Raw genomic sequence first — 25,786 nt, 5'->3', positions numbered from 1 at the left:
TAACTGGGGCAATTAACACTGTCATGGTAAATGGAGTGGCATTTCCTATTGTTAAAGTAACCTTAGCTCAGAGGGCAGGGGTCGGATTTCCACCCGGTCCACAGATCTGTGATGTGGCTTCTTTATTGTTAATATTACTATGTAGTACAGAAACCTCAGCTCCAGTGTCCACCAGAGCTAACAGATGTAAAATCCCCCCAGACCACCACTTTATAGTTAAAGGAACATAAGGGCATCAGCCTCCATCATGGTAAGAGGCTACATTGGCAGTAATTTTGGGGGACCTGCCAAACCTTCATTTCTGCTGTTTTGGCATTTGCCAGGCAGTGCCTTGCCTTGAGGCGGTAGGCAGGGCTGGAGGGTGGGCACATAGTTGGTGGTGCAGTGGGGGCAGTCAGCTTTTTTAGTAGGTGATAACTTTTGCCATCAGTGAAACATTTCTGATGCTATAATCCCATTTATTTCTAATCATGGGACACCAGCTTATACAAGATCATTCCACTTTTGTTTCCTTGTCACTCGTGATGCAACTCCTTTTGGTTTTGCCGACTTCCCTTTATTCACCACCTGCATAGATGGTCCCAAAATTATTGCCCCAGTTTCCCACAGGTATTTGCTAGGGCACGTACATTACATGTAGCATTTGTGACTGCTGGTATAATCAAGGGTTTTAGTGAGTCAGGTGCTCCTCTCAAAAACTGTGTTTTGATACTCGTTACTGCTGCCCTGTCTGGATTGAATCCTGTAATCAACACATGAGATATTGCTGTTATGAAAATGCTCCCAGGCACACCAGAGTAAGATGATAAGCACTACAGCAAGCAGCAAAAGCAAAAAGGAGCCACTAATGAGCTCTAACATAGAGTAAGGCAAGCAAGTCCCATGGCAAGCATGGGAGCCTGCCAATTAACAGCAAAAATAGCTATAAATTCGACCTAGCACATTCCAATCAAATCTGTCATTATCTTGAACCCTTCGAGCCCCACATTGGGTACCAAAAAGGACTGTTGTGGTTTAACTCCAGCTGGTAACTAAGCACCACACAGCCGCTTGCTGTCTCCCCACCCCCATTTATTACCAACACATGCTATCAACTGTTCTACAGTATCTTGCAGCCCATGGCAGCACCCTGCTTGAGTAGTAATCACTTCTTGCACAATTGCATTTACATCTTGTTAAGTCCCAACTTCCTTTTTCAATTCTCTCTTTTCATTCCATAATGCAACAACTTCATGGTCAAGAGCTCTGTGACCAGTAACAAATACTGATCCCAATCTCCCTGATAACTTACGCAAAGAATCCGATGCCACTTTCCATGGCAATCCACACACAGCCATTTCAACTGTCTGCCAACCACTGCCCCATCATCTATTTCAGGCCGTGCTTCTGGAGCCCATGTAGCCAGGAAAAGTGGCCACGGGATCCAGCACTCAGAACTAGGCCATCCCAGAATACAGGGAGTAACTGTTGTGGTCTCCCCAGTCCCTGACTTTTTTGCCAGCAATGGCATGGTTGTTTCTGGATCCTGCCAATGCCAAATGTGTGAGCTGGCACAGGCAGGATGCAGAAACAACCACAAAACCACAGATGAACTGCAAAGAGTAAATTTATTTTCGTTACCTCGCCAAACAGGGGATCCCCAAAGCAGCACCTGGGCAGTCTATCACAGGCCTATGTTATCTAAACACATATGTTCTACTTCTCCAACACAACAATTAGTATGATATCTGTGTTTTTTGACAACCCAGCTGCAAGTCACTTGAGTGTGTTTACAACCCCCCTTGCCAATCTTCCATTATTTTCCCACAGCACCTCACTCCACGTGTGGAGGGAGGACCCAGGCCAGGGCACTGCTCCCAGCTTTCCCCTCCCAGCGTCTTCAGCCCAATGCCACAGTATCTGCTGCTTGCCCAAAGCACTGCTACAAAAGTCCTCTAGCTGCTTTAAACTAAATAAGCTTGAAATGACAATACTTGAGGTGAGAAAAGGTAGCCCAAGTTGAGAAAGGTTTTGCTCTCATGTAAGTTCTCACCAGGTCTGTGTGTAAGAGGAAAAGAATTTACAGTCATGAAATACTCTTGAGCTTTCACTTTGGAAGCAACCGGTTCAGTCCTGAGTCATCTACACTTGTCTGATTTGATACTTTTCTTCAAGCTCATTGGCCGTCAAAAGGAGAGAGATCATAATGAAAGACAGTATTGTAGAGGGTTGGTGTGTTTTACATAGCTGCTTTAGAGGCAAAAAAAAAAAAATCCTCATTCTCTGCCTGGAGCTGGTGTGATTTTATTGTAATGTTTTCAGCATATTTTTAAGATTTGGGGTTTCGTTTTGGCCTAGGTTTTCTCTTTTTTTTCTTTTCTTCTTTTTCTTGCTAGCTCTACAAAAGTCTTGTGATTTTTGGCAGGTGTTCTGGGCTTGTTCTTTAGCACAAACTCTGGACAATGAGCTCGTGAGTTCAGAAGCGTTTGCTTGTCTGAGCTGAGATCTCTGGCTTGCACTTCATTCCAGCACTAGTTCTGGTGCCATACAGAACTTGCTGGCTGGTTCAAAATGATGACACAAACAACACTGTGTGCTTAGAGGAGAGTCATTCCAACTGTCCAGGCAGGAAAATTAGGCCACAAAACTGACAAAACCAGATCTAACCTGCAGCTGAATCCTCAGGGCCAGATCCTCAGATATATTAAATCATCATTAGGTCATTCACGTTAATGGAAGGATATGCTGATTTACCTCTGCTGAAAGTTTTAGCTGGCCTGTGTATGTGCCTGTTGAAATGAAGAGGGCTTTCCAATAAGTGATGTTATTTTGAGTCATTTGTTTAGTACATTTTTTCTTTTATTCCATTTTTACTGTCTGTCCTTCGCTTACCAGGGCACAGTCACCCCCTCACTAGCCCACTCAAAGATTATAACTTTCTCCTTTCCAGATCTTGGATAATCAAGCATTAAACAATCGCTAATACCAGGAGAGTGTATAGATTATTTAGTGTCAAAAAGTAACCCTTTCTGGTACAGCTCTTAGTGCTTTCCTGTAAAAAATGTGAAGTTTAAGCCCCTTTGCCCCAGCCACTGTCCCAGCAATTTATACAGAGCTTAGATCTTAACCAGAGAAGGGTTCAGCTGTAGAAGATAACTGAACATATTACTGCTATTTAGGATATTTGTTTTGGCTTCTCTTTGCAAACAACTACGAAGATAAAAGAACTCCAGTAGGTAATTGTTACAAACTGTTTTGAAAATAACGGATGATCTTTGTACATTGGATGCCTCCAGCTCTACGTGTGAATGTAAAAAAAGGCAATGAATGGGAAGGCAATCCATTCACCCTTGACAAAAAGCACATCTGCTTCACGATGCCTGATTAACCTGTAGAAGTCACTGTCATAAGATACTACTGAGGCTTCAAGAAATAGGATGGCTTCAGTTATTAGAGCCAGACACGTACTAGAAGGAAAATACTCTGTACTTCAGAAAATAGCAATGGAGCATTGAGCAGGCTTTTCTGCCTGCTGCATTTGAAATTTATTCCTGTCTGAAGTATTTGGTAGGTGCCTTCTCAAGAAATTAGTTTCATTATATGATTCAGCTTTCCATAGAAAGTCTTATATTTCTATATTTTGATACGTTTATACAACATGCCTTTGCCAACTAAGTAGCAGAACAGTATTCAGTCTTTATATAAGACTTTTTATTCATATACCAAAATACTTTCCATATAAAATTTATGGATATAGAAACTAAGGCTTAAAGGAACAACTCAATCATTTTGGTATTACAGATCACAAATAAAATACAGGTTTCTAAAATTAATCTAATGGCTTTTTCAATTCTACCCGTCTGAAGATTGACTTGGAAAATTAATGTGTATTCTTTAATTAACTTTGCTTTGAAGAGTCACTTTATTTTTAACAAAACCAATTTAAGGTAGGATAATTTATTCAAGAATAATTAATAATCTTACATGTTGCTAATGGTAATTAATACATTATTGCATAGCTGGAATGTCTTTTGGAAGTGTGAATAGTTTCAACATAAAGGGCCAATGATGTAATCCCAGAATCCCAGGTTGGAAGGGACCTCAGGGATCATATAGTCCAACCTTTCCAGGAAGAGCACAGCCTAGACAAGATGGCCCACCACCCTGCCCAGACGACTCTTGAAGGTGTCCAACGTGGCCGAGTCAACCATTTCCCTGGGGAGATTATTCCAATGGGTGACTGTCCTCAGTGTGAAAAATTGCCCTCTCGTGTCCAATCGGAATCTCCCCAAGAGCAATTTGTGTCCATTCCCCCTTGTCCTCTCCATGTGACTCTGTGTAAAAAGGGAGTCTCCATCTTCTTTGTAGCTGCCCCTTAAGTATCGGTACATGGTGATAAGATCCCCTCTGAGCCTCCTTTTCTCAAGGCCTTCTTGGCCGCAGCAGCACACTGTTCACTCATGTTGAGCTTTCTCTCCACCAGGACCCCCAGGTCCCTTTCCACAGAGCTGCTCTCCAGCCAGGTGGATCCCAGCCTGTGCTGCACTCCTGGATTATGTTTTCCCAGGTGCATGACCTTACACTTCTCCTTGCTGAACTTCATAAGGTTCTTGCTGGCCCACTCCTCCAGCCTATCCAGATCTCCCTGCAGAGCAGCTCTCCCTTCTGGAGTGTCTGCTTCCCCACTCAACTTGGTGTCATCAGCAAACTTCATCAGGCTACACTTGATCCTGTTATCCAGATCACTTATAAAGATGTTGAACAACATTGGGCCCAATATCAATCCCTGGGGGACTCCACTTGTGACAGGTTGCCAGTTTGAGAAAGAGCTATTTACCACCACCCTTTGGGTGCGGCCTGTCAGGCAGGTCCCCACCCACCGCACAGACCACTTGTCTAGGCCATAACACATTAATTTCTCCAGGAGGAGGCTGTGGGGGAATGTATCAAAAGCCTTGGAGAAGTCCAGGTAGACAATGGCCACCGCCCGCCCCATGTCAAACCGGCAAGTCACTTTGTCATAGAAGGCCACCAGGTTTGTCAAGCACGATCTGCCTTTAGTGAAGCCATGTTGGCTTTTCCCAATCACGTACTTCATTTGACTTGTGATGGCCCCCAGGAGGATTCGTTCCATAACTTTCCCAGGGATTGAAGTAAGGCTGATGGGCCTATAGTTACCTGGATATTCCTTTGAACCCTTCTTGTAGATAGGGGTAACATTTGCCTTCCTCCAGTCCTCTGGGACATCCCCCGTTCTCCACGACTTCTCGAAGATTTGGAGATTGGCCTTGCGATGATGTCTCTTTGATAAAATTGTGTGGTAGACTAACATGTTTTTTACTAAGAGAGGTCCCAGCACATTAGAAAGTAAAACCAGGGGTTAGTCGACTTCTGGGAATCCCCAAACTATTGCTAATTAAGACAAAGATGTAACTAAGAACAATAAGCCTATCATCATCATGATTAATTTGTTTTATGGCAAAATGCAGTTCCACTGGAAAATGTGTAGGGACCTGCAAATCAAACAGGAGTGAAGGGTACTGCTCTAAACAGATTGTGTGCTCCTGCTCCACAACAGCCACAGAACTTGAGAGCGCCATGTCTTGCTCTTTTGTTGTCTTTACTTTCAAAAGCCAAATCATGGCTCCCAAACACTGTACAAGGTCAAAAACGTAACTGAAGAAATTTGTGTTAGATGATCCATTGAAGGCTATGAGGTACAAAGAAAGAGGCAGTCAGCCATAGGTCACTGGAGGCGGAGGAGATATGCTGGGGAGTAGCATTGCATGGTTGTCCTGCTCTTGTGCTCCTTTCTCTCGGCATCCACTGGAGGCCACTGTCAGGGATGGGGTACTGGAAAAGAGACATTTCTAGTCTGCCCTGATAGAGTTGTTCTTCTGTTACCTGCTTTCATAGGTGGGCATTGTCAGGATAGATTCTTCTGGCACAGGAAACTGTATCGCCCCTTGTATGCTCTGTCTTCTATGTTCAGTTTTGTCTTGCTTTGTTGTTTTTTTTACATCACGTCCTGCCCCATTTCTTCCAAGGACTGGAGAAATAATCAACATTGTCGGTTTATGGATCGGTAACATATTTTGGATTCTATTCATCTCAGAGTGCTAAAAGCCTGAAAGGTGGGATGAAAGCAACGTATCTGGTTAGCAGTTTTTAAATGATACTGTACAAAGTGTCACCAAACTGGGAAATCTTGCAGCAGTCACCTCAGACAAATTTGCTTGACATTACAGTACATGCATGGCCTCTGAGAATAGATCTCATAGCAGTGCTAGCCAGCTTTCTCATCTGAGGTAACCCGTTTTGTCACTGAAGCTGTTCTTCTACATTGGGCAATAAGTCAGAAAGCCACTGACTCTGGACTATTTGCTGAGCTATAGTCTAGACTTAGAATCAAAAGTCTCTAGTTTCTGTGCCGCTCTCATAAAAGTCATTTCCTAGAACAATAAATAACTAGTCCAGGGTCTCAGATACTTTAAAAGCTATGCTTACAGTTACAGTTGGACAAATACTGCACATTTTTAATGTAAATAACCATATAAAGTTTTAAATGGTTCACAGGTCAATCTCACACTCCTTTTACATTCATTTCTTTGGAAACATAAAAATGATGGAGTTTTAGCAGCACTTATGTTTGTGGGAACAAATTTTTGAGGTCATATATACTAGCATATTAGTGTTCATGAAAACTAGACTGCATATGTAACTACTCAGATCAGAAGGGCCTTTGGTTCACGTCCCTACTCCAAATCAGTATTTGTCTGTGCAAGCTAACCATACCTAGAACTGCAAAAGATTTTTGTAACCCCAAGGTGTGCATGAGCACCTAATAAGAACTTCAAAGCTTTGAGAAATTTCAAAAAATACCACTTAGTTTTAGGTCCTTAAAGGACTTAGATATGTAAAGATTGGCTTAGATACTCAAGTCTAAAACGTAGATTCTCAAAATGCTCAATAGGTGTTTATGTGTTAGTCTGTCAGTGTTTAGGCTTCTGATATGAAAGCTTCATAGGTGTCCAGAAATCCACCTGCTGGATTAATAATGGTTCTCTGAGAGGAAGGAGTGACTCTCCTCTGGTTTTCAGAAGTGTGGCCTCACATACCAGTCCTCAAGAGACTGCAGTGTATTGAATCCAAAGTAGAAAAGATCAACCCATCACAGGAAGGAAGGACTTAATCCTTGCTGCTGCCTAGTTATCTTGGAAAATATGACTAGCAACCTTGCCTGTATCTGATACTCACAAATAGATTTAAGGGATCATCTTCCTACCTCACAGAGTTCTTTCACTTCTTCACTATTTTATAAAGCGCTAAACTATATTTCTGATGAGAAGAGGGGTGAGCTGACAAATACTGAACTGTACAGGTCACTAGTGTGCTGCAGCAAAAATATTAGATTATGCTGATCAAATACATTTGTTATAAATTATTCCCCAATTATGACTTGTTGTATAAATACACCAGTGTGGAGTCTCTCCATAATTCCCATCTTGTCTCTTGGATACTTCAGCACAGCAACAAGAAAAGCAAAAGCATCTGTAAGATCACGTGCCAGTGGTGAAATCCCTCAAGTAAAAGCTTGCATTGACGTTGAGCTGTTATTTTCCCTTCCAGACTTAAATCTTGACTTTCTGAGTCTTGACTTAAACACAGGATCCAAAAATTGCTGACCAAAAGGACACGAAAACTCTAACATGTAAGAGCTCATCCTCCAGTGTGCTGTCTGCAGGGTCTTGGTACGGAACAAAATGGCTTTTAGAAGTTTAGCACCTTGCTGGAGTAATCTGAAAAATGAAGAAGGAGTATACTTCTATTGAATATAATTTTACTTCCCTTTGGGTTACCAGGCATTTTAGCAAACAGCAATCAGGAAAAAAAAAAAATAAGAAGAAGGAGTAACCCACAAAGCCATTTAAAGAGAATGGGGCATACACATGAATAGCAATGGGAGTAAGGATCAGAGTGTAGTTTAGGAAGGTTTTCCAAATACACTGCAGACATTCTTGGCTGCCTGCAATCACCAGATAAGGATGGTGAAAAGCAGAATAATAGCCACATTTAGAGGATTTGCATGCCTAGGTTAATAATGCAAGGCTAGAAGAAGTTAAGTTGATCTGTAAGCGAGCAATATTTAGTAGGTGTGAGGAAGTAATTCCCATCATGTCTTGAACTGGAACATAGCTCAAATCCATGAAAAGCAATCAATGACTCTGTACCATCAGCTTAGAAATGAAATGTAATGAAGCACTGAATTTCAAAGAAATCCCCAGGCCATATTGAAGAGATCAAGCAGAGCCAGAAATAGGTAATACAGCCTTGGCAGAACTTTGTTGTAAACAGTTGAGCCTCAGCTATCACCTGACATTCTGAAGACAGGACAGCAAAATCGCAACTGTTCTCTCCAAATTGAAAATACATGTATATTTTTGCTCAATTTAAAGTGGCACTTGGTTCCATAATCAAACAATATGAAACTCAAAGAGATGCTAAAATTACAAACAGCTGGATTTACTACATATAACAGTTCAGAATACCTATAGCAAAATGACTAGTTACAGTAAGAAAAGCCACCAGTAAAGCCAAGAAAACTATCAGATGTGAGTCACAATAATAGAAAGACTCTATAGTTCTTATTTAATCATTTAGATATATCCACTACTTAAAATTGCAGATGACTTGTAAAAGAAATAAATAAGCATTATTTTTCCTTTCGACTGATACATAAACTCAGGCACAGACAGGTTTCTTTACTTTCTCTCATCAGCAATGCTGTCCCCTCAGACACATGGCTTATCACAGGCTTGGCACAAGGTTTTTTGTGGAAGGTCTTTACAGATTCACAGAATCACAGAATGTCAGGGGTTGGAAGGGACCTCTGGAGATCATCTTGTCCAACCCCCCTGCTTGAGCAGGCACACCTAGAGCAGGGGGCACAGGAACGCGTCCGGGTGGGTTTTGAATGTCTCCAGGGAAGGAGACCCCACAGCCTCCCTGGGCAGCCTGTTCTGCTGCTCTGTCACCTGCACAGGAAAGAATTTTTTCCTCATATTCAGGTGGAACTTCCTGTGTTCCAGCTTGTGCCCATTGCCCCCTGGCCTGTCGTTGGGCACTATTGAAAAGAGCCTAGTCCCATCATCCTGACATCCACCCTTTAGATACTTATAGGTTTTGATGAAATTCCCCCTCAGTCTTCTCTTCTCCAGGCTGAACAGACCCAAGTCTCTCAGCCTTTCCTCACAAGGGAGATGCTCCAGTCCCCTGATCATCTTAGTAGCTCCCCACTGGACTTGCTCGAGCAGTTCCCTCTCCTTCTCAAACTGGGGGTGCCAAAACTGGACACAGCACTCCAGATGTGGTCTCACTAGGGCAGAGTAGAGGGGGAGGATAACCTCTCTCGATCTGCTGGCCACACTCCTTTTACCAGCAGCAAAACACTGATTTGACCCTGTTTATTCAACAGTTATCATAAACCGTGAGCTGTTCTGGGATATGCAGGCTAATAGTACCTTCCTTAATCTCATTTGGCCTTAGCATTAGACACCTGAGCCAACAGCTATTCTTTTCTGTCAGGAAGAGATTGATCGAAATGACAAATTGCAAATAAACTTTACAGATTTTTCCTTTCAAATGGGACCAAACCAAGCTCTGTGGGAGATTTTTTCCTTTGATCTATTGGAATAGTCATTGGAAAGAAAAAACACTCTACTCCAGACTGAACATGTTGCTTCAAATCTCCATAACAATGTGAGAGATATATTGGCAGAACCTGTTTTGCTCCTGAAAAATAGCATCCAAAGGGTGAAGTCCTGACAATTCTTGTTTACATTTTTCAGTAGAAATTTGATTTGCCAAAAATTGCACTACAGAAGAAAAGGCCTCAGTAACTGAAAATTTAGACTGCATTCATTTAATTATTTCTCCTGTCCTCAAGATGCCATTTTAAATGAGCTCTATTCCTTTTATTTTTAAGTAATTTCAAATAACATTTTAAAATCCTATTCATTTAACTGCTTAGAATATGGAAAGATCGAAAACCGCACCGGGCAATGAAACTAAGGGGCCATTAAGTTTGTTAAGTGATTTTCTGCAAATGCTCTTTTGTCCATGCTGAAGATGGCTGACTGGCTGCAAGACTGATCGAAACCAGGCTAGAAAATCAACAGGTAAGCAGGCAGGAGGCGGGTAGATGAGTGATAAAGAGCACGGGGTGGTAAGGTAGATAGCTTACATTTATAAAAGTGTAGTTTGTCTTAAAGGCAGTCTTGCTTGGAAATATCTGCAGAGTATAGGAAGCGACGTCTTTACACTCACACATACACCCCCCCCTATATATGTTCAGAAGCAGTTTCTCATACTGCAACATGTTAGAATTCAACTCTGATAGCAACTGTGTAAAGCAAACTTCTGACTTCTCCCCACAAGGCTTGCAAATCATTTGCAGGCCCTCATTAAAGAGAACTTTGTTTAGCACAGTAGGCTACGAAAGCATTGCCTCTAGATGAGAGCATGCTAAAGCTACAGCAAACCATTAGAATCAGGTATCACTTTTTCCATGTGCAATGCAAGATTTTCCAAGTCAGTGTCTGGAATTCAAACCCAAATATGTCTGAATCTCAGATGAGGCTTTTATCTGGAAGAAAAATACTCCCACAAAACAAGATTTCAAACTAAGAAGGGGGCAAGCATCAAAAGCAGGAATGATTTACCTTCAGTCTCATCTCCATATTGGCTTGTTTGCCAGGACTGCAAATCCTGCAGTGTATCAGTGCAAGCCCTCCCCACTGACAAAAATGCCATGAAAATACTGAATGCACAAGATTTTTTTGTACCTGTGCCTGTTCCTTTGCAGTTTTCTATGGTTGAATTCCATAAAAAATGCAGAGTGCTCTTGGCTGTAATCATTGCAAGCCCTAAAGCCTGACAACTGATTGGCTCCGTTATGGTGCCTCCGTATTTGGAAGGTAATCAACACAGCACAGAACACATGCTAGAGTTCAACCTGCTAAAAGGGACTTTGAAAGTCTGAGAGAGTTTCCCGGAAAGGGACTCCAGTATGGAAAACTCCTGCACAGTGAGTTTAGGCGTTCAGTCAGGAGATACTGATAGGCAGAGAGCACTGTACTCCTCAAGCTCCCTGTAAGTCTTCTGCAAGTCTTTTTAAGAAGACAGCAAAGGCTGCAAATGTTCTGCTGAGCATTTCACTGCATTTCTCCTTTTCCACAATAAATCAGAAAGAAACAAGATTATACAAGGGTGACTTTACAAAATCAAGGGTGTTCTTTTCTCCCCTACAAAGTTGTCAGTAAGCTGCACGGACACTGGGAAAGTCCAAAGTCATCAGAAACCCTTGGTAGAACGAAACGAGAATGAGCTGAAAAGCAATTCCCAAATTCCAGCTGCAATCAGAAACTACAAAACACCTCAAGCTCCTGCTTTCTTGATGTTTGAGAGTTTGCAGGTAAGAATTAGGAGAAGAGCTGAGTGCAGTGGGGTAAAGCTCCTTCACGTTCTCCGGTGTATGAGGGAAATGGGGAGAGACTTCTTTTGGAGCCAGTTACTGGTTCCAGACAACAGAGTTCATCCTTTGGCACCCATCCAGACGATGTCAACCAACCAATTCAAAAAAGGGAAAAACGTAACACTGCCTTCCAGAGGGCAAACAGCAGTTCTTGGAAACACAGCAAGGAAGAGGCCACATGGTGCACCACAAAAAGACCCAGCCCCATTAACCTTTCCTGGCCTTCAGGAGAGAAATCTTTCTGTGGCAATAGTCACACCTCCCTGCTTCAGGTAATCACCTTAGATGCCAAAATTAGTAGTCTAGGGTCTTCTAGGTATCTACAGTTGATGAGGAAAGAGAGGTTCCCAGAGGGCATAAAATGAGCTCCTCCACTGCCTTGCTCTGGAAGACCTTTCACCTTTCTCTGTTGACTACAGAAAGATCATAGATGATGGGTTGATTGACTTCTACTGAACTTCTCTACTGCAGCTCTGTGCAATGAAGACTGAAAGAAATTCCAACTGAGAGAGTGAAATCAATATGCAGTTTCATAAACATTTCCACACACTTAACACCTTCTTCCCTCCCCAACCCCTCAATTTCTCAAGGGTATTCTGGAAAGATTTTTTTTTTTTTTTTTAAGGAAAGCATATAAATGTTTCTCTTCCAGCAGATTATCCTGACTTAACACCTTCTTTTGCAGGCCCTGGGATAGGAAATACAGACTTGTCCGCATGTCATTTTTTTCGGACTGAAGAGCTTTTGCTCACAGCTGAGCGCAGCTGTTGCCCACAGGACTCAGAACTGCTGCTTGTGAGATTCTATAAACAATTCCAGGTTGCAGTGAATTGTGAGCCTTATTATTTGATAAATCATTTTAAAATACATAAAGCATAGCTTTACTTTAAAACATAAACACAAGGGTTGGAATTAAAGCAGAGCTTTCAAACTTTGCATTTCCTGCCTACTTGATTTCACAGTCTTTGCTTTGCATTAGTGTTGGTTTTGTTTAGAATAGAAAGTGCTTTATCCTGCTTTGTCAGCCCCAAATTCATAGTTTAGACCTCTTTCCCCCTCAGATCACTTAAAAACTCCATCAGATTGGTCTAAAATCAAAATACCTAAAAAAAAAAACCCATTGCATTATCTTTTCATCTGCCTTCTTAATTTCCAAGCACTTAATGAGCCTTTCTCAGTTGGATAGGTGGCAAATTCCCAAATATGTTCTATGTTGGCTGTACTCCCAGGTGTCTGGGGTGTTAGGATTCACAAAGATCCAGCAAAGATAAGTTGATGGGTAGGAATATAGCTGGATGAAGAAAAAGGGTTCCTAGGATGCTGTGGACTACATGTTGGCTAGAAACACGTTCTACAGGTTTCACATGACAAAAGTTAAGACAGATCTGAGTTTCTGGAAGCTGTTACATGTTTAGCACAACATCAGACTTTTTATGATCAGTATCTGCTGGTCTTGGAAAAGACAGTACATAAAGGCAAAAACAAATTTCAAAACCACAGGGCTGCTGAGGGAATCCAACAGCAAATATATCTGAAGTTTGATTTTTTTTTCAGGGATCTCCGAGCCTGCTTGGTGAGATGAATGAGGGCTGATAACATTACAAAGTGCCTGGCTAGCTACTCTCATCTCTTCTTATGTCGTTCAGGCATCTAAGAATGTTTTCTAAGACATCCTAGAGAGATGTGAAGGTCCTGAAACACGACCACAGAAGAATATAGACAATCATTTGGTATCCTTGCTGTGTACTCTATGTCTCATTTCAAAAGATGAAACTATTAGATGCTTCACCAGAATTCATTGACTGATTGTCAACAATCTGGTACAGGGCATACACAGGGAGAGCCTCAGTGAAGACTCTGGAGTAGAACAGCTACAAGTGTAAGTGCACTTCATCCCTAGATCTTAGTAACTTCTATTAATCACTTCATTACTTAGTGCATTTGAGAAATTAGCCTCTTCAATAAGTATCAAGGCAAGTTGGTAGCAGCTTGTGCATAGAGTTGAAAAGCAACCAGACACTTGGCAGTAAAATGCTCAGACACCCAGAGCAATGCCATAGTCTTATAAACCTCTTTTATGATAATGCTTTTTTGCTTCAATACTTAAGGTAAAACTGAATGGGAGGAATACAGCACTCCCTCTCCAAACTCACAACAGATATCTGCATGACATTCCCAGTGTTTAGAAAGACAGCCTAAAATGATCTGAAATGAAGTAAAAATGGGTTCTTTTAAGAATGTTAGCATCCTTTTTTTCCATCTATCTTTCCAACAACTGATACTTTCAAACTTTCAGTAGTTGTACTGTCACGGACCTGAGCACATCTCCTCCTTCCTGGGGGTTTGGCACACTGGGCTCAGAGCTAATTTTGATAACAGAGGTGTTCAGCCTTAAAACAATGCTGTGAGAAGCTGCAGTAGGGGCCTGCCCCTCCTTCAGGTAGTACTCAGGCTCTTGATCTCTGCCTGAGCTATGTTGTTGGCTCTCCTGTGCCCACTCTTGTACCTCCCTGAATCTGGCCCTGATCCTTACCCACTGGCTTGACTTTCTGGCTTGACCTTCTGGCTTGACCTTCTGGCTTGACCTTGAACCTGCCCCATCCCTATGGACTTGCCTGCTGATCTGGACTGTTAGCTGAAGCCGGTTGTCATTGCAGGCCTGCTCTGAAGGATAAGAGACACCCACACAGGTGCAGATCCACATCAGTCAAGCAGCAGGAGAAGAGCAGGTCCAATGTTGGCAAGATCTACTGATCAACATCTTTACTTCAAACATGAGCAACAGTGCCTTCTGGTTTCCTCTACGGCTAGTGAAATACATCTATTGTATGATGCTGGTCAAAAGAGGGACTTGTCTCATATAAAATCTCATCTATACCCAGCACTGGTCCTTAGCTCAGGGCATTGTACAGATTTTTGACCTGCTGGACTCCTTTAACTTTCATATGTGAACATGTCTTCTGGAGAGGCAAAAGTAATAATTTACAAAACAGCCAGCTATTGTCTCATTTCCTATTGGGGTCAGAACTAGCCATAGTGATTCACAATTACTATGAAGCCACAGAAACTCAGGAAGACCCATATGCTATATGAGATATAACAGCCAACTTGCCAGCAGAACAGGTTGCTTGAAAAATATATTACTGCTTTCTCCCATATGAAGCCCCAGTATAACAGACTGTGCTGGTTTTGTCTGGGTTAGAGTTAATTTTCTTCATAGTAGCTGGTATGTGGTTGTGTTTTGGATTTGTGCTGAAAACAGTGTCGATAACGCGGAGTGTTTTAGTTACTGCTGAGCAGGGCTTACACAGAGTCAAGGCCTTTTCTGCTTCTCACATCACCTCACCAGCGAGCAGGCTGGGGGTGCACAAGAAGTTGGGAGGGGACACAGCCAAGACAGCTGACCAAAGGGATATTCCATACCATATGATGTCATGCTCAGTATATAAAGCTGGGGAGGAAAGGAGGGGACATTCGGAGTGATGGTGTTTTGTCTTCCCAAGTAACCATTACACATGTTGGAGCCCTGCTTTCCTGGAGATGGCTGAACACCTGCCTGCCCATGGGAAGGAGTGAATAAATTCCTTGTTTTGCTTTGCTTTCACACGCAGCTTTTGCTTTACCTATTAAACTGCATTTATCTCAACCCACAAATTTTCTCACTTTTACTCTTCTGATTCTCTCCCCCGTTCCACCAGGGGGGAGTGAGCGAGTGGCTGCGTGGTGCTTGGGTGCTGACTGGGGCTAAACCACAACAGAGACTCACATTTAGACGTTTGTCCTAAACATTTAAGGCTTTCTGTCAGTTGAGATTTAGATGCTTCAGGTACTATCTTTCTTTGTATGACTATCAGTTTCCAAGGTAGTTGTGTTCCCCTGGAATTATAAAGCCATTTGGCTTGTGATTACACCAGAAAGTAAGTCCTAAATTACTTTCTGCAGTTTATTGCCATAAAGAAGAAAAAAAGGTCAATATAATCTGGACTATAACATCCTCACTATTTTAATTTTATTTTCTTAGAGAAAGGACTTCACTTGGGACACTGGGAAGTGTCTTGAAAAAGACTGGAGCACTCTTCTTGCGGTCTCAGAGTTAGACTGGGCCCAATAGTGAATAATGTTCCACTGGGATAAAGCAATTCTTCCTTCTCCTGGGATGAGACTCTATTAAATAGCCAAAATGACCCTCTGTCTTTAGAAGAATATGATGTGACTGTTCTGTAGTATCCCATATTGCTCCTTCTGGGCCTTGAAAGAAGACATACTCTGAAAAACATCTTTGAGATGAACTTCAGAAGAATTTTACAAAAAGATACAATTTCTCTACTCCATTTCTTTTTGAACTAAATGTTTACAATCTACCCATGTCAAAGAACTGCATCTCCATGTTAAATACAAACACTTCTCTGGCACTGTCTGGCTTCCATGTGCCTTTTAGTCTAGAGAGCACTTTTTCCTTTTGCAGAATGAAAAGAACAACCTAAAATGTCAACTTGCTAATCAGAGTGAAAGAGATTATTACCTGTGTTATTTTGACACATCTGTATCTATGCTAAATTTCCTCTGCAGACCAAAATACAATTTTGTTTTTGAACTGTGGCATATCAGCGTTCCCCGTCTGCAGCATGTGCAGGACTGAATCTTTTTCTAAAAAACAGGAAGAGTCAAAAAAATGGTAACAGTCTTTGCCCATCAATGTTATTTCATTATTAACTTGGCCCTGCCTGATTTTTACAGCCGTGGTGTTGAGCTTGATTCTTTTGTCATCCTTCTTTATTTACTTCTCCAACAGCAGTTACTCATTGCCAGAAATTACATATGCTGGGCAGATGCAGAATCCAGATATTATTGTGAGTTTTATTTCTCCAGGACCGATATCTGATTTTACCTTTTGCTCCTTTCCTTGTTTGTTTGAAAGCCCTTCTACTGCCCTTTTTGGCTGGCATCATGGCTTTGCAACATCAATTTCACATACAGTGCCAGCTTCTGGGGTCAGATGAAAAGAATCTGAAATCTGTGACTCTAGACCATCTCTGAAAAAAATAGATGTATAACTGAACTCTCTGCTTAAACACTTCAGGAGCGGCCATTTTAGGTTCTGCTCTTGTTCAGACTATAATTAAGAGAGTATTTTACTGCTAATTTTTGGGAAGCAGGATGATCCCTGTTCAGTCTAGTTTCAAAATCTGGGGACAGAGTTTACTTTCTGATTTAAAGAAACTTCAGAGTACCCTAATTATGAAGGATAGACATAGAGGAATTTAACCAACAATCTTAGTAATCTCAATTCTGTTGTTTCCTTTATGGGCTTTGAAAAAGCCTGAGCAAGACACATCAATATTCTATCACATAGCATTCATGTCTGTAGTGCAAGACTATCATTAGTGTGCAACAGAAACAAATCAACATCTCATGATATTCTGGAGGGCATCTGAGACAGTAAATTGTCTTATTTGGATTTGTATGTTATTGCAAACGCTTACTTGCTGTTTACCAAGCAATACGGCTTACTTACCATTCATTGATATACTTCACCCCAAATAATGGGTACTGTTACAGCAGGCTTATACTTTGATATTATTTGTTCCATCCCTCCTCCTTTCTGAATTCTAATGACTTTGTTGCAAGGTGCATCCATGCTGTTCCAGAGTAAGAGCAATTCTGCAATGATCATTAAATCCCATAGATTTTGACAGAGCTATTTATACTTACGCTGGGCACATGCTTGAGTATCTTGCTAAATTAAGACTTTAAGCCACTACGCTCAGGCGTTGCTTTCCTTTATCCTTGCACAAAAACACAAAACCTCTTAAATCTGATATCTGAGCATAATTTTTAAGACACAGACATCTGTGACAGCTTCTATTATAAATATATCATTAAGCAATTCAATGACTGGAGTATTACACAGTTATCTTAGGCAGTTAATAGGTTTACTCAGCTGGTAGGACAACCCACACATTACTCTGTACTAACCTCACTGTTGCTGAGTGAATATCATAAATCATTCATCTCTACCATCGTCTAAATGATAAATGACTCATCTCCAGGATGATGTTCTAAAGCAGGAGTAAGAAGCTGAACTTCCTCGCTGTATCCAGATGGACCTGGAAAAAGTTACAGCAAGGTACACCTGGAAAGAGCTTATGCAGAGATGTGTGAGGAATGACTAATGTAAATACTGAATTGCCTAATCCTTCTAATGCAACCCGATAAGAATGCATAAACTATTCAAACAATAATCCTTTGAAAATTGTTATTATTAATGACATTACTTACGCTGGAAAAATAATAAAAACATAATTTTGAACTTTGCAGATTTGTTCTAGCACAATAACAGGTGTAACCACAGGTAAGTGTTATTGAACTTGTCTTACGATGAGTGAATCCAAGATACACAGAGGTCAATTTGTAGCCAAAAGTGATGTTAGTTTTCCTGATTCCCAGTACAACCACTGAATTTTGAAACAGATCCTCTGTGTTCTCAAGTCCCCATTGTGGCAATCAAACTAGAATAATAGGTGCCTCGAGGAGGCAAGTGAAGATGACCCTCCTAGCTCCAACTCTCTCCCAAAGGACAAGGAATCCTGGAGACATGGCATGATCAGATGTCTTCTGTTTCCTAACAGTGCAATCATTTCTGGATGCTTTAGCTTTCAGTAGGTGCCAACTTTTGCCTTGTTTTAGTAGAAGAGACTTTATCCCAAAATTAAACTATTACAATTTATTTTCTTTTATGCAAATTAGCTAAGATAGCTAACTGATGTGAAGCTTGGTTTGGTTTCTGGTAGCCCTTTCTAGTGAGATTGAATCATCACCATCAGCCTCAAGAGCAAAGCTGAGCTCTTTCATTCTTTTCTTTCATTCATCAAACTTTTCATTACAAAGTCTTTTTTTCACGAAAAATTTACTTATAATTTTTTTCCCTTTTTTTTTTTAGTTTTCAAATTTCATTCGACTGTCAAACAGATTATTTCTCGTTTTCCCCTTTTTTTGCCTCCTTATGTAAGAAATTGTTGCCTAGCATCTTCTCTCTGTTCCTTTATTTTTATACACACTTCCTTGCTGTGCAGAGAATTTTTCAGCACTTCCATACCTTTGGAAAAATATGTGAGTGCAGATCTGATAACTGTTTCAGAATCAGAGCAAGTTTGAATAGTTGTAGAACAGTGAAGAACAAAAGTAGTTGGAAAAAACCCCAACCCAAAATAAACCTTGAACTTTGTTCATTTTTTACACTCAATGGAAAAAAGCAGAAACAGGAAAAAATAACTATTTGAATATTCTTTTCTGAAAGGTCACAAACACGCGGGTGGAAAAACTAAAGCATCCACTCTTAGAATCAAAGAACTTCAGAATGGCAATACATTCTGCAAAACTATTTTTCCATTATTTGAACCAGATCAGGACTAAATGTTCAATTCTGGACAAAACTCACGTCAACCACTGTAGTAATGTTTAATGGTTAGAGGACTTGTATGAATCATACTATGATTTATACCTTATTATGTGCAGAGCAGTTAATATGATATTGGGGCAATTGTCAGGGAACTGGTACAGTATCTTCTGTGTAGCTTGCCAGCAGGACTTAAGAGTTTGGATGATATGTTAAAATACTCTTACTTTAAATCATAAAGATAGAGCAGTAAGCTGAATAGTCCCTATCCAAGAAAAAAACTGCCCAACGAGATATTAATGAAAAAATAGTATTGTGTGTGCTCAGTCCCAAAATGTTCTTTTTTAACAAGTACAGATTTATGCAAGATGGGCAATTGTCAAACTTGGGATTCAGATTTCCGCAGATTTTTCAGTGTTTGAAATCCAGAACCAGATCTGAATTAAACAGTTCAAGCCTAACAAAATAAACGCACACAGACACCAGTGGAAGTTTTATTATCTACTCCAATGCAGAAAGAATTTAACTCAAAGATGTGCTTGGAATCAGGGAGCCTCATTATCACAGAATCACAGAATGTCAGGGGTTGGAAGGGACCTCTGGAGATCATCTTGTCCAACCCCCCTGCTTGAGCAGGCACACCTAGAGCAGGGGGCACAGTAACGCAGCCAGCTGGGTTTTGAATGTCTCCAGGGAAGGAGACCCCACAGCCTCCCTGGGCAGCCTGTTCTGCTGCTCTGTCACCTGCACAGGAAAGAATTTTTTCCTCATATTCAGGTGGAACTTCCTGTGTTCCAGCTTGAGCCCATTGCCCCCTGGCCTGTCGTTGGGCACTATTGAAAAGAGCCTAGTCCCATCATCCTGACATCCACCCTTTAGATACTTATAGGTTTTGATAAGATTCCCTTGATCTTTAACTTATATTTATGTTATGCAAAAATATAACTGCATGACTGTGAATTGGTCTGCAATCAGAGAAATGGATGAAGAATGAAAGGTCCTATTAACTTTGCCATTAAAGTCCAAAGAAAATGTGTGTGGACTACACCTGTTACACCCAGGCTTTTCTAGATGAATGAACACCAGGATTAAATCAAGCTAAATTTCAGAAAGCCACATGTATATGTGATGGCAGGAATGCCTCTAATCATTGATTTTCATTGCTAAAAGGATTTTGGAGTTCTGCCACTTCAGAAGGGTCATCAGGCAGTGGCACCCCGTCAGGACAAACTGAACACTCATATAACTGAATTATAATAATAGGTTAGCAGTTATTTATCATTATTTGTGTTAGGAATTCACAACAAAACAATTTTGATTACAATGTATAACTCAAAAATTCCATGGGAACATGTGAAAAGAACAGTCTAGAAGTCAAAAGAAACTGAGCCTGGGTTTTAGTGCAAGTAAGTTTGTCTGTAATCTTCTTTCTGTCTTGTAAATAATAAACATATTTCTAACACTTGTAGGATTTGGATTCCTGTAGATATAGAGCTGTAACAGCAAGCCATGTGTGACTCCAATAAGACATGATAATATTCTGTCAGCTCATCAGTTGGACCTTTATTCTGGAAATACCTGGCCCAGTCACTACGTGAGAAATCATGCCAAGGCATGAAAATAATGTGATTCTTTTAAAGAGAAAAGTTGTTTAAAGTGTCCTGTCCTGGTTTATAGGCCAAATTCCCTCACTAAACCATCCAAGAATAATTATAATACTTCGGAGCTATTGGAAGGCAGATAAGCTGAGAGCATGTTTATTTTTAAATGGTATACTACATAAAGAGCATTACATGTCTCAGTAATTTTGACACATTCCTGTTTATTTTGAGAAATGCCTTCTGCAAATTTGTAAATACTAATCGATGTGATGCTTTGAAATCAATCAGAGTCAGTGAACCTGACAGACAGCTTCAAACTGTCTGAGTGTACATTTAACAATGTTTCGTGACAATGCACGTCGTGCCAGAGCATTTTTCAGGAACATGATGATTCACCCTTTTTACCTAGCTCTATGTAATAGCTAACAACGAGTATTAACACTGTGCAGAACTGCAGTTGTTGTAAGTGGCATCTGACAGGACCCCGACTCGGCCAGAGTGTTGTTGCAGAGCTGTGTCACTGCCTGATCACTAACCAAAAGCACCTTTCAGGTAAAAGGAGGCCTGGATGGTATCTGTCCATCTCTAACTGATTAGACGATTCTGGAAAACCAAGGAAGCACAGGTAGTTACCACAAGGGGTGGAGGTGGGGTGGGGGGGATGCTCCTACCTGAAAGCACTGTTAAATGACACCTAACCTACATCTGCCCTCTCCAGTGGCTTAGGTACGTGCTGGGAGAACCAGGTAGTGCGATGTGTGGAATAAAAAGGATTTTTTTATTGTTCTTATTCCTTATACACCAAAGAAACACCGTCTGCAAAACACAGCTAAAAGCTATCTGCTCTTTCACGCTCATGGAAATTAATTCTTTTTTTGGCTGTGTTTTCTTACACTGAAATAAAACTAGTAGGGAGTGGAGAAATATGTTTGTGTATTAAAAATACAGTGGGCTTAATCCAGCTTTCCTTACACAGGTGGGCATGAAATCAGTAGTACAATTCACATAAGTAACCTTAGCAGGATCTGGCACTCAGTCTTCTATACAGGTAAAACCAAATTCATACGTGAGTAGTGTGGTTCAGCTGAATACATTCTGCAACTACCCTGAGCATACACCTGCCCTTGACAAGGATGGGATATGCTTATTGAAAATAGGGCATATCATAGAAAATTTCCTCCTCAAAATGCAGTTCTTCACTTCCATCTAGTCTCGCTGAAATTAATGGAAATTGCCCACAAGCAAGCGACAGAATATTTTGACTACAGCATCACAGGGAGGAATGTCTTGTGAAAGAGAAAGGAAAAAGTTTAGCTCTCCCAGTCAAAACACAGTATTTAATTTAAAGCAGTCACAGTATGTCAAAATCTGGGGGTTTCCCTTGTTCGTTTAAAACTGTGACATTTTTCCTTGTTGCTTTTCTAGAGAAAAATCTAGTTATGGATGTTTACAGAAATGATTACTCAACACATCGTTACCAAGTTACATGTTTTCAGCTAAGAGCTAATGCAGAATTCGTTTACCAAGAATAAGGTAGTTTCCCCAGCGATGGCAATCCTGCCAAAGCTCTTTGTGTCACACTTTTATCCACTCAGGTATGTAAAGTCTTAGGATGGAGGACAGAATATATCTCTCAAATTGACTGGTCTGCAATAACAGTAGAGTACACTCCATGTCTTCAGGTTTCAAGCTGACAGATGTATCTTGTAGTATACGTCACACCAACCTTGTGCAGTAGCAACACAGGAGCAAGTGTGAGCATCTAAAATGACGTTATTGTTCAGGAATGAACTACAGGCCTTGGATAATGTTGGCATTAGTAATTTTTTAAACAGAAGAGGTCATATTCTGAGAGGTTAAATAACTGCAGTTGTTAAAGGGAGTGACTTATTTAAAATAACTTAGGGTCTCAAGTGTAAATGAGTTGGAATTAGTCTTCCAGGTGGTTTGTGCAATGTGAGTTATTTAGGTTACAGAGGTTTAGTATAATTTTAGTTTTTATGACAAAAACCGCTGTACCAGATGCGTATAGGCCAGGATTTGCCAGCCTGGAAAAGTGATGACACAGTGGTAATAACAGAAGTCTGTGAGCAGCAGTGGGAATGGCGAAAATGAGTAGGAAGTGATTATTTATGGTTCCTTGCAATACAAAAAATAGGGGTAATTAATTGACATTATCAGCAACTTAAAAAAAAAGGAAATAAGTTTTATGAGACTAAAATTAAACTTTGGAATCCATTGTTACAGGATAATTGTGGAGATCAAAGTAAAACTGGATTTAGAAAGGAATTAGAAAAATTTAACGACGAAAATCCATCAAACACAGGGCTATAACTTCAGACAAGAAATATTTTGTTACCGAAATGGTATTTGCACACACTATTTCAATAAAGAAAATATATTTTCTATGTGTGACTAAATTATAGCTGTTCCTAAGACTGTTAGAAGATATAGATAACTTTGTATCATACATTTTTATATAAATAACCATTTTTAATACCTAATTGAAGTTATTTCAAAAATTGCCTTTGGTGACAGGGTTTCTTTCTTTTCTTTCTTTCTTTCTTTCTTTCTTTCTTTCTTTCTTTCTTTCTTTCTTTCTTTCTTTCTTTCTTTCTTTCTTTCTTTCTTTCTTTCTTTCTTTCTTTCTTTCTTTCTTTCTTTCTTTCTTTCTTTCTTTCTTTCTTTCTTTCTTTCTTTCTTTCTTTCTTTCTTTCTTTCTTTCTTTCTTTCTTTTTCTTTCTTTCTTTCTTTCTTTCTTTCTTTCTTTCTTTCTTTCTTTCTTTCTTTCTTTCTTTCTTTCTTTCTTTCTTTCTTTCTTTCTTTCTTTCTTTCTTTCTTTCTTTCTTTCTTTCTTTCTTTCTTTCTTTCTTTCTTTCTTTCTTTCTTTCTTTCTCTTCTGAATGTAAAGAGAAGAATGTTTCTTATTCTTTCTTGCCCTTTATTTTTACCATTTTATGCCCTGTTTTCTTAGATTTGGTCTGATTTGGGATTTTTTGGGGCAATTTAATTTTTTCCCAAAAATGTGTAACTGGGTAAAAGCTACCACAAGGCAAGGAAACAGGAGTGGGGTGGGGTTTTTTTGTGGTTTTTTATTATTTTTTTGAAAACTGAAGAAAATCACAGTGGAAAAGAAATATAATGGTACTGATGTCAGGGGAAAGTCCTAGTGGACAATTCCTAACTATAGTTGGAAGAGAGACACCTAAATCATAACTCAATCAGATGTTGACAGAGAAGGAGAGGAGAGACAGACACAGACAAAAAAGAATCCCCAGAGAAGATGATAAAAGTCTGTGGCTTGACAGGGTCCTGCTCTCAGCCTCTCGGCCTTTAAACCTCTCGCACTGTAGCTAGTAATTAGTAAACAGATTGCTTAGAAGAGGCAGAGGAGGAACATGACATGAACAGGGCCATGGGAGCCAGAAACACCATGATTAATGATGTTCTGCAGACATGCAAAAGCAAACGCACTCCGTGTTCATGACATCAAACTCAGCTGCAGTCTAACAATGATTCCTTAATTGTTCTTTTGGCATACAGCACATGGATATTCTTCTAAAAATCATTTTATATTAAAATTCCTGGTAAACCTTTTATCCAGACCAGAGTGAACTAAGCAGTAAAGCTCGTCCTGGGGGAAGAAAGAAATAACTTTGAGCAAAATGGCTGGAGAAGTGGTGGAGGAGAAGGGTCCGTCTGGAAGAAAGACTAAGTATCATACTGTGCCATCTGAATCACTTGAGGAGTAGAAAAGTGAAAGAACAGTGAATTTCACACATGTCCTGTCTAAAGAGGCCATATTTCTGCCAGCAAAAAAATTGCCTCTGGCAAGAGAAAAGTTTTCTCCTGAGGCAAGTGTGAAGGGTAAGGCTGGAAGTGGCAGGGCAGAACCTGAGGTGCTCTCCTGATCCCTAAGCCAGTAGACCTGCTCCTCTTGTACCAAATCACAACCCTGTTGCAGTGCTAGGTAAAGTCAAGGTTCTGCTTTGCTGCCCCAGGGCTGGGAGGAAGAATATAAAGGTGTAGTTTTACATTTACATTCACCCTTCCCCAAAACCAGAAACAACAAAAAAATCTCACATTTTTGCCGTCCTTATGGCAGTCACCTGACACCAAGTCTGCTGACAGATGGTGTTCATGGCAGAAAATTAACTTTTCTGTTTTCCTGTCACGAATTTTGCCAGCATGGCTATCTCACTGTAATTTTAAGGTACCTGGGTGGTTCCTTTTGGAAGAATAAATTGATAGCCCTATCACACAGCCCTCAAATTGGGAGCCATTTTTACCTTTTGCTAGCCTAGCTCTTGGAGCTCCCACCACCACAAGGTACAATTCCAGTGAAGAAGTTTAACACAGAAAGCTCTAAAATATTCTGAAAACTATCTAATTGCAGAATAGTTAGTCAATAACTTAAGCTTTCAACTGAATGGTTATTCATTACATATCTTCAGCTATTACAGCCCTGGTCAAAGAGTAAAATAAAAACTTGCTTTTCAATCTGCTGTCTTAGAAGAGGTTTTGCTTTGAAGCTCTTGGTTTTCTTCTGGGATATTTTGCCCAAAGATTGTTTTCAGGGTCTCTCTTCTATTGTTTCACCATGAAAGCTTTTCCCTAGAATAGCTTTTCCCTTTCTTAAAGCATAATTTTGCATTGCTCTGCCCAAGACAAAAAGGTTAAGGGAGCCTCTGAGGTCTGATCACAGAAGCGACACCCAGTCACTCTGCCAGTGGGGTTGGCTACAGCTGGAATGGGATGGAGGAAACAAAGTACAGCTTTACCAAAAGCTGTGACCAAATGTTCATCTCAGAGGATGTTTTTAATGGGAAGGCTGTAACGCTAGCAAAGCTGTAAGCACAGGTAGCTGCAGGCAGCAGAGGTGGTCTCCACACTACAGTTAGACAGCAGATGCTCACTTCTCTGCTTCTTTGAGGTGAGTGCTTTCTTTTGGCACCTGCTTTCCTCTTGGACTGAACAGGCATTCAGGATTGACTTTCCAGGCATGCTGCAAGATCTGCCTAAACTTTGGGAGGGCTGTGATGGGGTCTGGAATTTACTGGGGAAGGTAATTACACTTTGGGATTGATTTAATCCCATTGGTTTCTTATATTCGGTTGTGAGAGAATAAAGCAGATGGCTTTTTCTTCTATGCTGTTTTTCTATAGCAGTATAGAAAAGCACTTACAACCCAGAAAAGGTCCATTTTCTTATTAATGGAAAAAGGTAAATAATTGATTAAAAGGCAAAATTTAAAATCTATAAAATATGCAGAACAAA

Source organism: Phalacrocorax carbo, chromosome 2 (assembly GCF_963921805.1).
Source record: "Phalacrocorax carbo chromosome 2, bPhaCar2.1, whole genome shotgun sequence".
Classification (NCBI taxonomy): Eukaryota; Metazoa; Chordata; class Aves; order Suliformes; family Phalacrocoracidae; genus Phalacrocorax; species Phalacrocorax carbo.
The sequence above is the reverse complement of the archived record's forward strand: the minus strand, read 5'-3'. Positions refer to the sequence as shown.